The sequence below is a fragment of the Macrotis lagotis genome, chromosome 5 (genome assembly GCF_037893015.1).
Source record: "Macrotis lagotis isolate mMagLag1 chromosome 5, bilby.v1.9.chrom.fasta, whole genome shotgun sequence".
Classification (NCBI taxonomy): domain Eukaryota; kingdom Metazoa; phylum Chordata; class Mammalia; order Peramelemorphia; family Peramelidae; genus Macrotis; species Macrotis lagotis.
Window position 1 is genome coordinate 239,058,402 of NC_133662.1, and position 12,110 is coordinate 239,070,511.

At 36.9% G+C, this 12,110-nt stretch overlaps 1 protein-coding gene and 1 non-coding gene across 3 annotated transcripts in view; one reads left to right on the top strand and one right to left on the bottom strand.

Annotated features, from left to right (window-relative positions):
- Window positions 1-12,110, top strand: part of NLK (nemo like kinase) — a 130,521-nt gene that overhangs the window by 19,038 nt on the left and 99,373 nt on the right. The window lies entirely within an intron of this gene.
- On the bottom strand, window positions 7,304-7,410 carry LOC141490365 (U6 spliceosomal RNA). Its single transcript, XR_012469193.1, has one exon. It is a non-coding gene; the product is annotated as a U6 spliceosomal RNA (small nuclear RNA).

Below are 12,110 nucleotides of genomic sequence, written 5' to 3' on the forward strand. Positions count from 1 at the left end.
TGAGGCATCCACCTCACCACCTCCCTCCCTCCTGCTCTAGTGATTCATTTAATCTTCCTCATTGGTAGTAGAGCAATGAACTCTTGAGTCAGACAGCAGGAAGGGTTTACCATTAGATCATATGTCTGCCTCCTGTTGTCAGGCACAAGATTGACCATCCTAGTGAATCTGAACCAAAGTTTGGATATTCTGGGGGTTAGCTCAGGAGATAAGAAAAGAAACTTTTATTGCTGTCTTTTGTCTGTACATCACTTAGATTTCTTCTTATCTTTCTTCTTATCCTTCCCAGATGACCGTCCCTTATAATAATTTTTTTTAAAGAAAAAGGGAGAAAAAAATTCTGCATGGCCAATTAATACATTTCAAAAGAAAAACTTTTGTCCACAAAGTAGAAATTATCTGAGTTGATCTCCTTAGGATGCTTCACCATGAGACAGAGAGTAGACTTGGGGAACTGAAGAAACTCATAGATATGTTCTTATGTGTTCCTTCTTCTGAGGATGTGGAAGCTGAAATTAGACTCCAGACATTTAAACAAATGCATGCCATTCAGACCCCTGGAATTTCTACCCTGCCTTGTCTCCTATAATGAAAGTCACTGTAGTCCTAACCATTTGGAAGCAGAGAGCTGGTGGGAAGTGATAGCAGCCAGAGTGTCTTTCTCTGGCATCCACCTCACCACCTCCCTCCTCTCCTCGTGTCTGAACCAGAAGGTGTAGCTTTCTTAAAGAGCACTGTTTCCAGATTTTGAATTGGATAGAATCAGCATCACAGATATTGTTTTTTGTTTTGTTTTTGTTTTTTTTTTTAGGTTTTTGCAAGGCAAACGGGGTTAAGTGGCTTGCCCAAGGCCACACAGCTAGGTAATTATTAAGTGTCTGAGACCGGATTTGAACCCAGGTACTCCTGAGTCCAAGGCCGGTGCTTTATCCACTACGCCACCTAGCTGCCCCTGTTCTTTGGTTTGTAGAGATAATTCTTGGTGACATGACTGGAATCCAGTTCAGGATGCTGCCCCCAAGTTCTTACCTTTGCCTATCACTATATTCCTGGGTCCCATAGGTCCTATGGAGAGTTGCCTGTGCTTCTCTGTGGTTATCGTATATGGCTTTTCATACAACCCAGTGCTTTTTTGTTACATTTACAAGCCATGATTTGATGAACCATTCCCTAACTGATAGGCATCTCCTTTGTTTTCAGCTCTTTGCTACCAGAAAAAGTGCTGCTGTGAGTATTTTGTAATCTCTGGTACAAAGGACATGGACATTTTTTGACACTTTATTTACATAATTCCAAATTGCTTCCCAGATTGGTTATACTAATTCACAGCACCAGTAGTGTATTAAGTGTGCTTGTCTTTTCGCAGCCCATCCAGCAGTGACTATTTTTCATCTTTTGAAATCTTTGCCAAATTGTCGGACATGAAATAGAGATTCAAGGTTATTGTGATTTAGTAATTTGGAACCTTTTTATGTGGTTATTAATAGTTTGGAATTCTTTTGAGAATTATTGTTCATAATCTCTGACTTCTTATTTATTAGAGAGTGGCTTTTGGTCTTGTATATTTCTGTTGTCTATATATGTTAAATACTAAACCCTTACCAGAGATTTTTTTTCCTCTGAGATTCTTAAATTGATTTTAACTATTAGTGGTTGAGAATTTAGAACTTAAAATCATATAAATAACCCATAATTTCAATAATATTTGAACTTGATAAAATTAACCATAACAGAACATTCATTGTTTTCTAGTATCATAAAATTAGAGCTGAAAGTAACTTTGAAGTCATTTAGTCCAATTTCCCCATATTGAAAATAGAGGAGCTAAATCTCAGAGAAATAAAGTGACTTGTTCAGAGACACACAATAATTAATAAAGCTAGCATTCAACCCTTTTTCTCCATCCCTAGTCCTGCTATCCCTAAAGCTAGTACCTTTCCCTCAACCTATTGCCCCTGTAGTTTCTGTGTGAAGATACCAAATGGTGCATTACCTAAGCCTTCTTCAGTGTTATTTCCAGTGTTTTGTTACCTTGACAGTCAAGAAGGGCTCCTTTGTGTCCAACCAAAATTGCCAGGTTTAAGCCCATTTCAGTTTTCTATGGCTATGAAGGACAGCTCGTCAGCTTCTCTCTTATTAAAATACTCAAAGACAGTAATCAAGTCATTTTTTTCCTTTTAAAAAAAATGAGTGTCCTTTTTTTGTTGTTACTCTTGTTTTATCAAACTGTCAAATGAGACGATTTCCTGCCAAGATAACTATCATGGATGAGCAGTAAAAATACATAGTAAACTATCTGAGTCATAAAATTGGGGCTTTTAAGTTAGTATCCGAAGGGGAAAATAAGCATAAATAAATTGAAGATGATTTGGAGTCATAGAATTGTGGAATCTTAGTTGGGAAGAACCTATCCCCATCTGATACCTAAATCTCCCCCTCCTAACATCTTTGGCTAGCTTTTGCTTAAATTATCTGATTTTTCTTGATACACTCATTTACTGATTATATTCCTTAGTGTATTATTTGTTTTCTAAAAGCACAAGCATTGTGGTGTAGTTACCTTTCTTACTCTACTTTGTGTTTTAAAAAAATTTCACTAACACTCTAGTCCGGGAGGAAGTGATCGTGGTGCCTACAAGTACTTTCTGTTTTGTCTGCCCCGTGTCTAGGAAAAGAAATGATTGCTGTTTGCTTTTGTAAGACACATTCCAAAATGCATTGGTAGACTCAAATGGTGGCTTTAGTTTTGGACTTTCTGTAGCCATTATATTAGAGAGATATCATAGATCCTGAGCTACACTAAGAAAGACATAGCTTTTGGAAACTAAGAGAAGGTTGAAGGGAACAGGTCTTTATTAAGAGACTAAATGTTGTGAGACAGGCAGGGTAAGTGACTTGCCTAGGTTCACATGGCTGCTAAGTGTTTCAGACTGAATTTGACCTCAAGTCTTCTAAGTCCAAGCCCAACCCTTCATCCACTGTACCACACGCTGCCAAGGAGATGATAGTTCCTCCATACCACTTGTAGCACATCTGGACTACTTCCTTTTGGGTGCTGCAATTTAACAAAGGCATTTTTAAGCTAGAGAGCCTCCAGCAAAGACAACCAGGATGGTGAAGGGCCTTTAGTCCTTGTCATAGATGCTGGTTGAAGGAATTGGGGATGGTCAGCCTGGAGAATAGAAACCTTGAGGGAGGACAATGGGACTTGATAACTGTATTCTAATATTTGAAGAACTTGTGATGTGGGAGGGAGCTGATGTGGAGGGACCTCTGAGATCATCTCGTCCAACACCTTCATGTTATAGGTGAGGAAACAAACCAGAGGAGATTAGATGACTTGCCCAAGGTTACACAGGTAGCAAGCATCAGAAGCAGGCTTTGAACCTTTGATTCCAGATCAAATACTCCAGTGTTTTTCTACTACTGTTCCACACTTTCTCCTGATTCTGCAAAGGCACATTAGAGAACAAGTTGCTAAGAATTAAAGCTGTCCAAAGGTGTGGTGATCTGCCTCTGGAGAAGATGCTGTCCCTCTTTGGAATTCCTGATTCACAGGCTGCGTGATCACTCAACAGGACCAAATGACTTGTCTGGTGTCTGCTGATTGACATATTGTTATTAAAGTGGAGTTGGAGATGTTAATCATGAAGTTTTGTCATCATGTCTGTTCTTGTGGCATGCCTTTGGATGGGACAGGGTGTGGTGAAATGCACCTGCTTCTCATATAATTCTCTCCAAACCAGGTGAGATTCTATTCCTCTTTGGCTACTTAAACTTGATCAAACTTTGAATTATTGATTTCAGATTGTCCGCTTAGGCTGTAAATGTATTTTCTCCTGTTAAAAGTTTGTTTTAACTGACTTAGATGAACTGACAGGCAGAATGGTTTAAGAAAGTATTCAAAAGCAGTTGGTTAGCATCGAACTGGTTTGGACTGCTGACTTAAAAGTGCATTTGAGGGGCAGCTAGGTGGCATAGTGGATAAAGCACCGGCCTTAGAGTCAGGAGTACCTAGGTTCAAATCCAGTCTCAGATGCTTAATAATTACCTAGCCGTGTGGCCTTGGGCAAGCCACTTAACCTCTGTTTGCCTTGCAAAAAAAAAGTGCATTTGACATTATTCTAATTAAAAATGCTCTCTCAGGAAGATTATGTGAATTGAGCAACTGATACTTTTCCAAGAAGCAGAGTACTGGAAAGGCAGTGTTTGCAACTAGGAGACATTCTGAATTTTAATACGAGTAATCTCTACTAAGCAAGAAGAGAGACCAAGAAAGACTTTTACTGCAGCTTCTTTTGATGTGTATGCACAATTTGTGCTTTTAAGTTTTTCTATATATACTTATTTTATTATAAACAGCAAATATTTATTGACTGACTTATTGTTTAGGCTTTTGATCTATTGAGTCTACAGACAGATTTTTATCACTGTTATATAAAAGTTTAATATATGAGTGAAATTGCGCCAATTAAAAAAATTAAAGCTTCTTTTTCCTCCTCTATTTTCGTAGGGAAGTTATACTAAATGAAAATATGTAAAGGGAACACTTTTTAATTTCCTTTCTTTTTTCAGATTTTGCTCCTTTTGATGAAGTGTTCAGAAAGAGTATTTGATTTTTGCTGTTAGCTTGTGGTTAGTGATTTGTGCTACAGTTGTCTTGGCTTTCCTGTGAGTCGTTCTTTAAAGATCCCCTATTTTGAAAAGATAATTTGTGAATGAAAAGATTTCTTGACTGGCTTGACTATATACAAGTTACTATTATGAAAATTGAGACAAAGGGAGGAGAGCTCTATTGTTTTGTAACAAAGGAGAAGTTGTTTTTTCCCCACTTGGCATTTCTTGCCTAAACGTTCCAGAAGTTGGAAAGGTAACCTCATGTTTAGCACATCTGTTTTTTTGAAAATCCAGAGTTAATTATAAGAGTAAAATTGAGAGAACCTATGGTTTCAAACTAGTGGAAGGAATGAAATGTGGGGGGAAATGCCTGTCACTGCTATGTGCAATTTGTTCTAACACCTGCCCTATTAGCCTAGTTCTGTGCCCCAAAGTAGTAATTTAACACAAATCTCACCCAGCACATATGCTGCCATTACTTCCCTCTTCCACCTTCTCTAAATTAGCAGGTGTAGAAGAGATGCAAGGGAACAGAGAAACCAAAGGTATAAATACAATTTCATGTTCCTGAAATCCTGTGTGTCACATCATTCATCTCTTCTTTTTCTATTGTTTATTCAGGTGGGGTTGGGGGGGGGTGGAGAATATTTTGTATATTATCTCCATGACTTTAAAGAACAGCTTCTGGGAGCCTGAGTTAAGTGTCCCTGCTATCCATCTCTATTTTCTTTCTTTCTTTCCTTTTGCTTTGCTCATTCATTTCCTGTGGAAATGACAAGGCATGCACATTCTCCTTTCTTTTCAGTTATTCTTCAGCTTCTTCAACAAAAGTCATTCCTTGGAAGCCTACTGCCTAAGAGCACCTATATAGTGACCATATTTTGCTTTTGATAAGCATCTGACACTAAAAAGGTTAGGCTAGAAATGGGAGAATTAGGCCATTGAATCAGTTTGATGTGGGAAATGCTGTTAGATTAGACTTTCTAGCAGTAAGATAGTAAAATGTAACTAGATTTTTTTTTTATTTAATTGGATTTCTCCTTCCCCAAATATTTAAAGTTCTGCCATTGAAAAAGGCTATCATGAATTATATCAACTATTGATTGCCCATGTATTCTAAGGAATATTGAAAACTAACCATGAGATTGATTATCTCAACCTGTCTTGAGATTTTGAAAAGCTTATTGACTTCTAAATCCCTTAACTCAAAAACATTTTATAATATTAAATATTGCATTTTCTGGGAATGATGTGTTATAGGTTACTCTCCTGGGTTGTTTCCCCTTGGGAATGTAGGTAAGAAGATTAGGATTGAGGGGTGGGGTACATATTTATAAAATTGTTAGGATCTTTCCCAAGTGTCTCATTTCTAGAATTTATGATAAAAAGTTAATTATAAAGATGTCTTATCTTAAAGTATTTCTTTTTAAACAATAAAGGTAATGTGAATAAGCAAAGAAAGTATCATCTAGTGAAGCTTATTAACACCTCTCTACTCATCCCATGAACTGTAATTACAAAACAGTGTGTTGATTTAGCTCAGGAAGCATGTATTATCCTTCCCCCCCCCCCCCCCAAGCAACATGCTTGATTATTTTGGGGCAAGCCAGTTTGATGTGAATGTAGATTATAGCACATCCAATAATGGAACTTAAAATATAGTCATTAGAAGATGGTTTCTAAAATAAGCATGTCTCTTTCAATGTACTGAAGGAAAAATGACTGATCTTAATAGAGTCTTTTTTAAAGTGAGCTAATACTTATGTTAATCTTAGCTAGGCAAATGTAAAATCTCTTTTGGTTGTCATTTAAGTGAAGAACACATTAACCTTTTCAGAGTTTCTCTCATTTTAAAATTGGGCTGTATATTCTAACCATATTCTTTAAAAAAAATAGAAAAATGACAACAGAACCCCTATAGTCTGCCTCCCTTTTCTTGATAGAAGTTAGACCCAGACTCTCCCTCCAGAATGCAGCCCCAAATCCACCTGATCTTAATAAAACGCGTATGATTTCGGTAGCATGGTATGTTTTGGAACACCTTGGTATTTATACAGAATGATTTCACCTCTTATTCCATCCTCACCAAAGAACTAGCCAGACAGTCTTGTCTCCTCCTTTACCATGTCATGGCTTCTTCCTGGGTTCTCCCACTTTTTTTTTTCCTCTTTATCTTCTTCTCTCACCCATTCTGCACTTTGCTGCTAGATTCATCTTCTCAAAGTTAGACTCTGTTCTCTAATGTGGCTCATTAGTACTCATTGACTATCACCCATATCACTGGCAATTCCTGAAGACTTTGTGCTTCATTCAATCAGGGGCTGCTTGTTTCTATCATGAGATGACATTCTGGTCATCTCAACCAACCTTCCCTTTATCCAGAATTTTTTAACTCATTCAGTACCACTTGCAAATTCTAGCCCCTTCCCTTTTTTTTTAACAGTGATAAACAGTTTTTATTCAGGCAATGAAACATGAAAAAAATATATTAGTACTCATTATAATAATTTCATTTGTGTAAGTATAACTCTTACAAATATTTACCTAACATATAAAAATGGAAATTATTATACATATAAAATTTATGTAGATGATCATTACATATACAGTGCAATCCTGGTAGGAGTCAAGTAGCTTTCCCTCCTCCCTATGGGAGGGCAGGTAATCAATCACTCACTATATGGCAAAAAATATGGAACGCTTCACGAATTTGCGTGTCATCCTTGCACAGGGGCCATGCTAATCTTCTCCGTATCATTCCAATTTTAGTATATGTGCTGCCAAAGCGAGCACCCCTTCCCCTTTTAAGAGCTCTTTGTGGCATTCTCACAAAAGTACTTTCTTCTTCCCCACCCCATTGCTGCAGCAGTGCCACACATTAGGTAGTCCTGTGGCACCCCCAGACTTCTCTCTGATACCTGGAGCAACTTTGGGGAAATGTGACATTGGCCTTTTTCTCTCCAAAGAGATTTAAAATGTCTTCAGGGCAAGGTTTGGTTTTTTTTGTTCAACTCAAGAAACATTTTTTAAGTACCTTCTATAAGCAGATGTTCCCTTTTAGGTATATGAAAAAATGAAATAAATAAGTCCTAGTTGTTGCCTGCAAGAAACTTTGAGTTTCAAAGAGAAACTAGAAAATGTACATATAAATAATGTAAATGAGTATGGAAATAAGTACAGAAAACCAGGTTCGAACAGAGGACTTTGAGAGACTTAGAGAAAGATTTGTTTAGCCAGAGAATATGGGGGTCACTCCTGGAAGAGGTTGTGGTACCTCAACTGGGCCTGGAACTAGGGGAAAATTTCAGCAGATGGAGACTGAGGAAGATTTGCATGAAAATAGAAGCTTCATGAGATCTTTATAATGCTGTTTCTAGCACATACTTGTTGAGATTTTACATCCCTGGCTAGAAGAAAAATCTCATCTTCTTTATGCAATAGAAGCTCATTTCACAATTCCAGCCAAAGCTAGAAGTCTGTCTTTTACAATTTTAGATGAGGAGGGCAGAGGGGATGCTTCCTGCATGGCTGAAGGGAGCTTTCACTGGTAGTCTCTTAACCTATGTCCAGCTCATCCTTTCCCTACCCAGTCTTTTTCCAAAGCATGACATTTCTCTGTTTAAGGGAACCCCTAAAAGCAATATCTCAGTTTGTAAATGATGGAGGTTAAGACTTGAATGGGGGATCATTTAAATTTAAGGATAATTTTGGTTAGGGAAGGTTGTGGGATTAAGCCTCTGTCTGAGCCTGATGCTCCTGACTCATTGAAGGGATAGTGCTCTGGCAAGAAATAAGATAGTGAAGTTCCTCTTTTCAGTTAGCTGGCAGTTTTAAGGGGAAGATTAGGGAGCGTCGTCTTTGGTTTATTTTCGGTATGTATGGGAACTGGTTGACCCATATAGTCTTAGTCTGAAGACTTTGAAATATTATGTTTAAAAAACATAGAAAAAACACCTAAATTGTCAGAACCAGTTGCTTGTAAGTTAGTTATTCTTGATCGTGGTTTTGTTTGAGACTGATTCCTTGCAGTAAGTAATCAGTGTTCCTTTTAGCTCTGATTTTTAAAGAATAAGTCATAATGTTGCATATGCTTGAGGGGATGATTAGAAAGAAACATTAAAAGGCTTTTTAGGACATCCGCCTTTGGAAAAAGCTCTGGAGAGGACTGTATTTGGCAGCTGAACAAGATGTGAATAAAACTTACCTTTGAAGTATGACATGAAGAGCACGATCATTAACCCTTCATATAGGAAATGTGCTTACTTCTTACATCTTTGGGGAAAGAGTAGCTGATAGTCAGGCTTTTCGGAATCTTTTATAAGTTACTCATTACTAGCTTATTCATTCAGTGTCAACACCCCCAAACAAATTCAGTCCCCGAAGCTGATTACCTGTCAGAAGCATTGATTGACTTTATATTTGTAATAACTAAAAGTTTATAGGTTCCCACACAATATAGTTCGTATGGGTTTCCCCACCACCACCAACACACACACACACACACACACACACCTTGAATAAAAATGTTGCATCTACAGCATAGTATGACCAGCTTATTCTGAATAGGGAGACTTAAGAAAATTATTTCCTTCCTATCTTTCCATCTTTCACAATTGAATAAATGCCTCGGAATATGAAATTCATTTTAGTCACCTGAATTGCCAGAAAATATGTATCTGGCAAAATGCAGCTTTACAGGTCCCAGATGCCTAATTATAACTGTAAAGCAGTTCTGCTTTGGGCTCCTACTTACCTACCTTGATCAATCCCCTTCTGTCAGCAAGTAGGCTTTTGGTGGGGGGGATGAGAGTAATTGTGGAGTGAACAAATAGTCATCTCAGTCTGTGCTTCTGCAACTCTTCATATTGAAGAGTCAGTCTGGATGGTGAGCTGAAATAGAAGGGCAAAGTTTGGCGTTGACCTCAAAAGTGAAAGGACCACAAAAGGCTTATTTGTCAACTTCACTAAAAGCTGCTGTTTTTGTTTTAGTAGAGTGGTACTTTGGGCTGTAAAAGCTTTGAAATAGAAATAGTCAAGGAGGTAGCATGTTTTTAATGATATGCAGGTGCACTTCTCAAAATTTTCCTTTATTCTTGAAACTCTATCAAAAATTAAGAGAAATCTTCAGCTGCTTGAATGGATTGTATTAGTTATTGTTGTTTGTCCTTCATTTTCAAAGGTAGTTTAATACCAGGTGTCTTTGCTTTAGATTTTTGTTGTGAGTCTTAAGTTATGCTTCTTGCTTGGCTACATGTATGTACTATGTACTAGAATTGATTATATGTTTGGAGTAATGGCCACAATGACTTAATACAATTAGATTAGTTAAAGGAGAAAGAAAATTCTTGTTTCCTGAAATTAAAGTTGACTTTTCCCACACAACTCTTATAATACATTTCTCCCTGTGCTGTATCATGGAAAACAGTGACTTTTCTCAAGTCAAGGGTTCTTAACCTTTTTGGGAGTTGTCCCCCTCTGGCAGTCTGGTGAGGCCTATGCTAGACTTCTTCTCAGAAGAATATTTTTAAAAACATAAAATACATAATACTACAAAGGGAACCAATTATATTGAAATGCTTATCAGGTTTTTTTTTTTTTAAACAGACCCCAGTTTAAGAATCTCTATTTTATTTAAGTCATTTTCTTTGAGGATATTTGAAGTTGTTCCTATTTTGTTTTAGAATTATATGAACCAGTCTTTATAAAAAGTTTAAGGCAAGGCATGAATTTTAAATGTTGCTGCCTTTTTACTAGTATATGTGGTATTTTTTCATCTGTATTGGATTGGTATAAAACATAACCCTGGGGGCGGCTAGGTGGCGCAGTGGATAAAGCACCAGCCCTGGAGTCAGGAGTACCTGGGTTCAAATCCAGTCTCAGACACTTAATGATTACCTAGCTGTGTGACCTTGGGCAAGCCACTTAACCCCATTTGCCTTGCAAAAACCTAAAAAAAAAAACATAACTCTGAATGAGGCTGCAGTAAAAATTGTATGAAAGGAGAGATTTATATAGATCTCAGATACAGATTCTTGCTCGCGAGAATTGTTCTGATTTTATAAGAGATTGTGTTTTTAAAAATACAGCCACAATGAGATATGCCCATTTCTTGATCACCTACTGCCCTTCCAGTCAATGGTTTCTCTTGTCTTTCTATAGTGTGAAAACTATGGGAATAGCAGAAGTATAATGAAGAAGTTTTTGATTGGATTGGATTCTTGTTGCTTTTTGAATTGTCTATAAAATATTGTGGATACTGCGGGTGTTTTTCAGTGATGCAGCTCAGTTTCAATGCATTATAATCAAGATGTATTATTATCAGCTAAAACTTTACCTGATTGTATTTGAGTCATCATCTACAAGTTTGCCAAACATGTTGATTTTCTGACATTTATTATAATAAAATTTACTAAAATGTGCCAAGGAGGGAATTAACTGACCTTTTTTTCCCAAAAAGTAGGTTTCTCAAATATCGGTTAAGTTAGTTTTAAACTTGTTCAAGGGGAACATTATTGATTTTCTTCCCTTTTTTTAAAGTTTGTTATATTTATTCTGAAAAAATGCATGGTAGTTTGGGAAGAAAGGAGAGGTTAATACTCTTCTGTATACTCTTCATGTGCCCTAATTCTGGTTGTATTTATAAAACAAAAATGTTCTAAGATTGGTATGGAGTGTACAGCTCCTTGAAATCGCCGCTGCTTTCTTGTGATTGTGGTGACTGTCAGATTCCTTTTTATGTGGTTCATGGGGGATTCTCAGCTCATTGTCCACAGGCAAACATTGCTCTTGAGTATTCTGTAAATGTGGAAATTCTGCTTCTGGATTTCTGCAGACGTTAAGGTTTTTTAAAAGTCACAGTAGGTTTTGTAACTGAATTCGGGAAAAATCACATTTTCCAGAGCTCACCTAAAATGCCACCACCAGTGATGAAGTTTGTATTTTTGTATTAAAGTTGGAATGATTTTATATGTGGACTATGTCCTATTTGAAGAGTAAAGCAAGATGCAGGCACCATGATTGTTGAATATTTTAAAGTAAATGCTCTAGAGTGAAAAAGAAAGGTTTTTCCTTTAGGTTGCCAGTATGAATAAAAGGGCTTCTCTGAGTGAGAAAGTTATTAATCACTTAACAACCATCTCAACTAGTGTTAGTCATTACTCAAATCTTAATATGAAAGAATTTTGTAACTTCAAAAATCTTTTATCAGATTTAGCTTTTTAACCTAATAGTTAAACTTGCATCCACTAAATTTAGTGCAAATTTAGAAGTCCCAAAGCTTATGTGGGTAATTCAGGCACTCGTGTTCATTAAAAACATTAATGGATAATTTTAGCCTAAATGGGCAAGATATTTCATAAAATAATAGAAAAACTAAGAAACAAGCAGTAGTACTGGTCTCAAGAAAAACACAAGGGACTTAGTAGGAATTACTATTTATGAATGAAGTCTTTCAAAAGAGGCAATATATGCAATGTGCTTGAAAACTTTGAAGC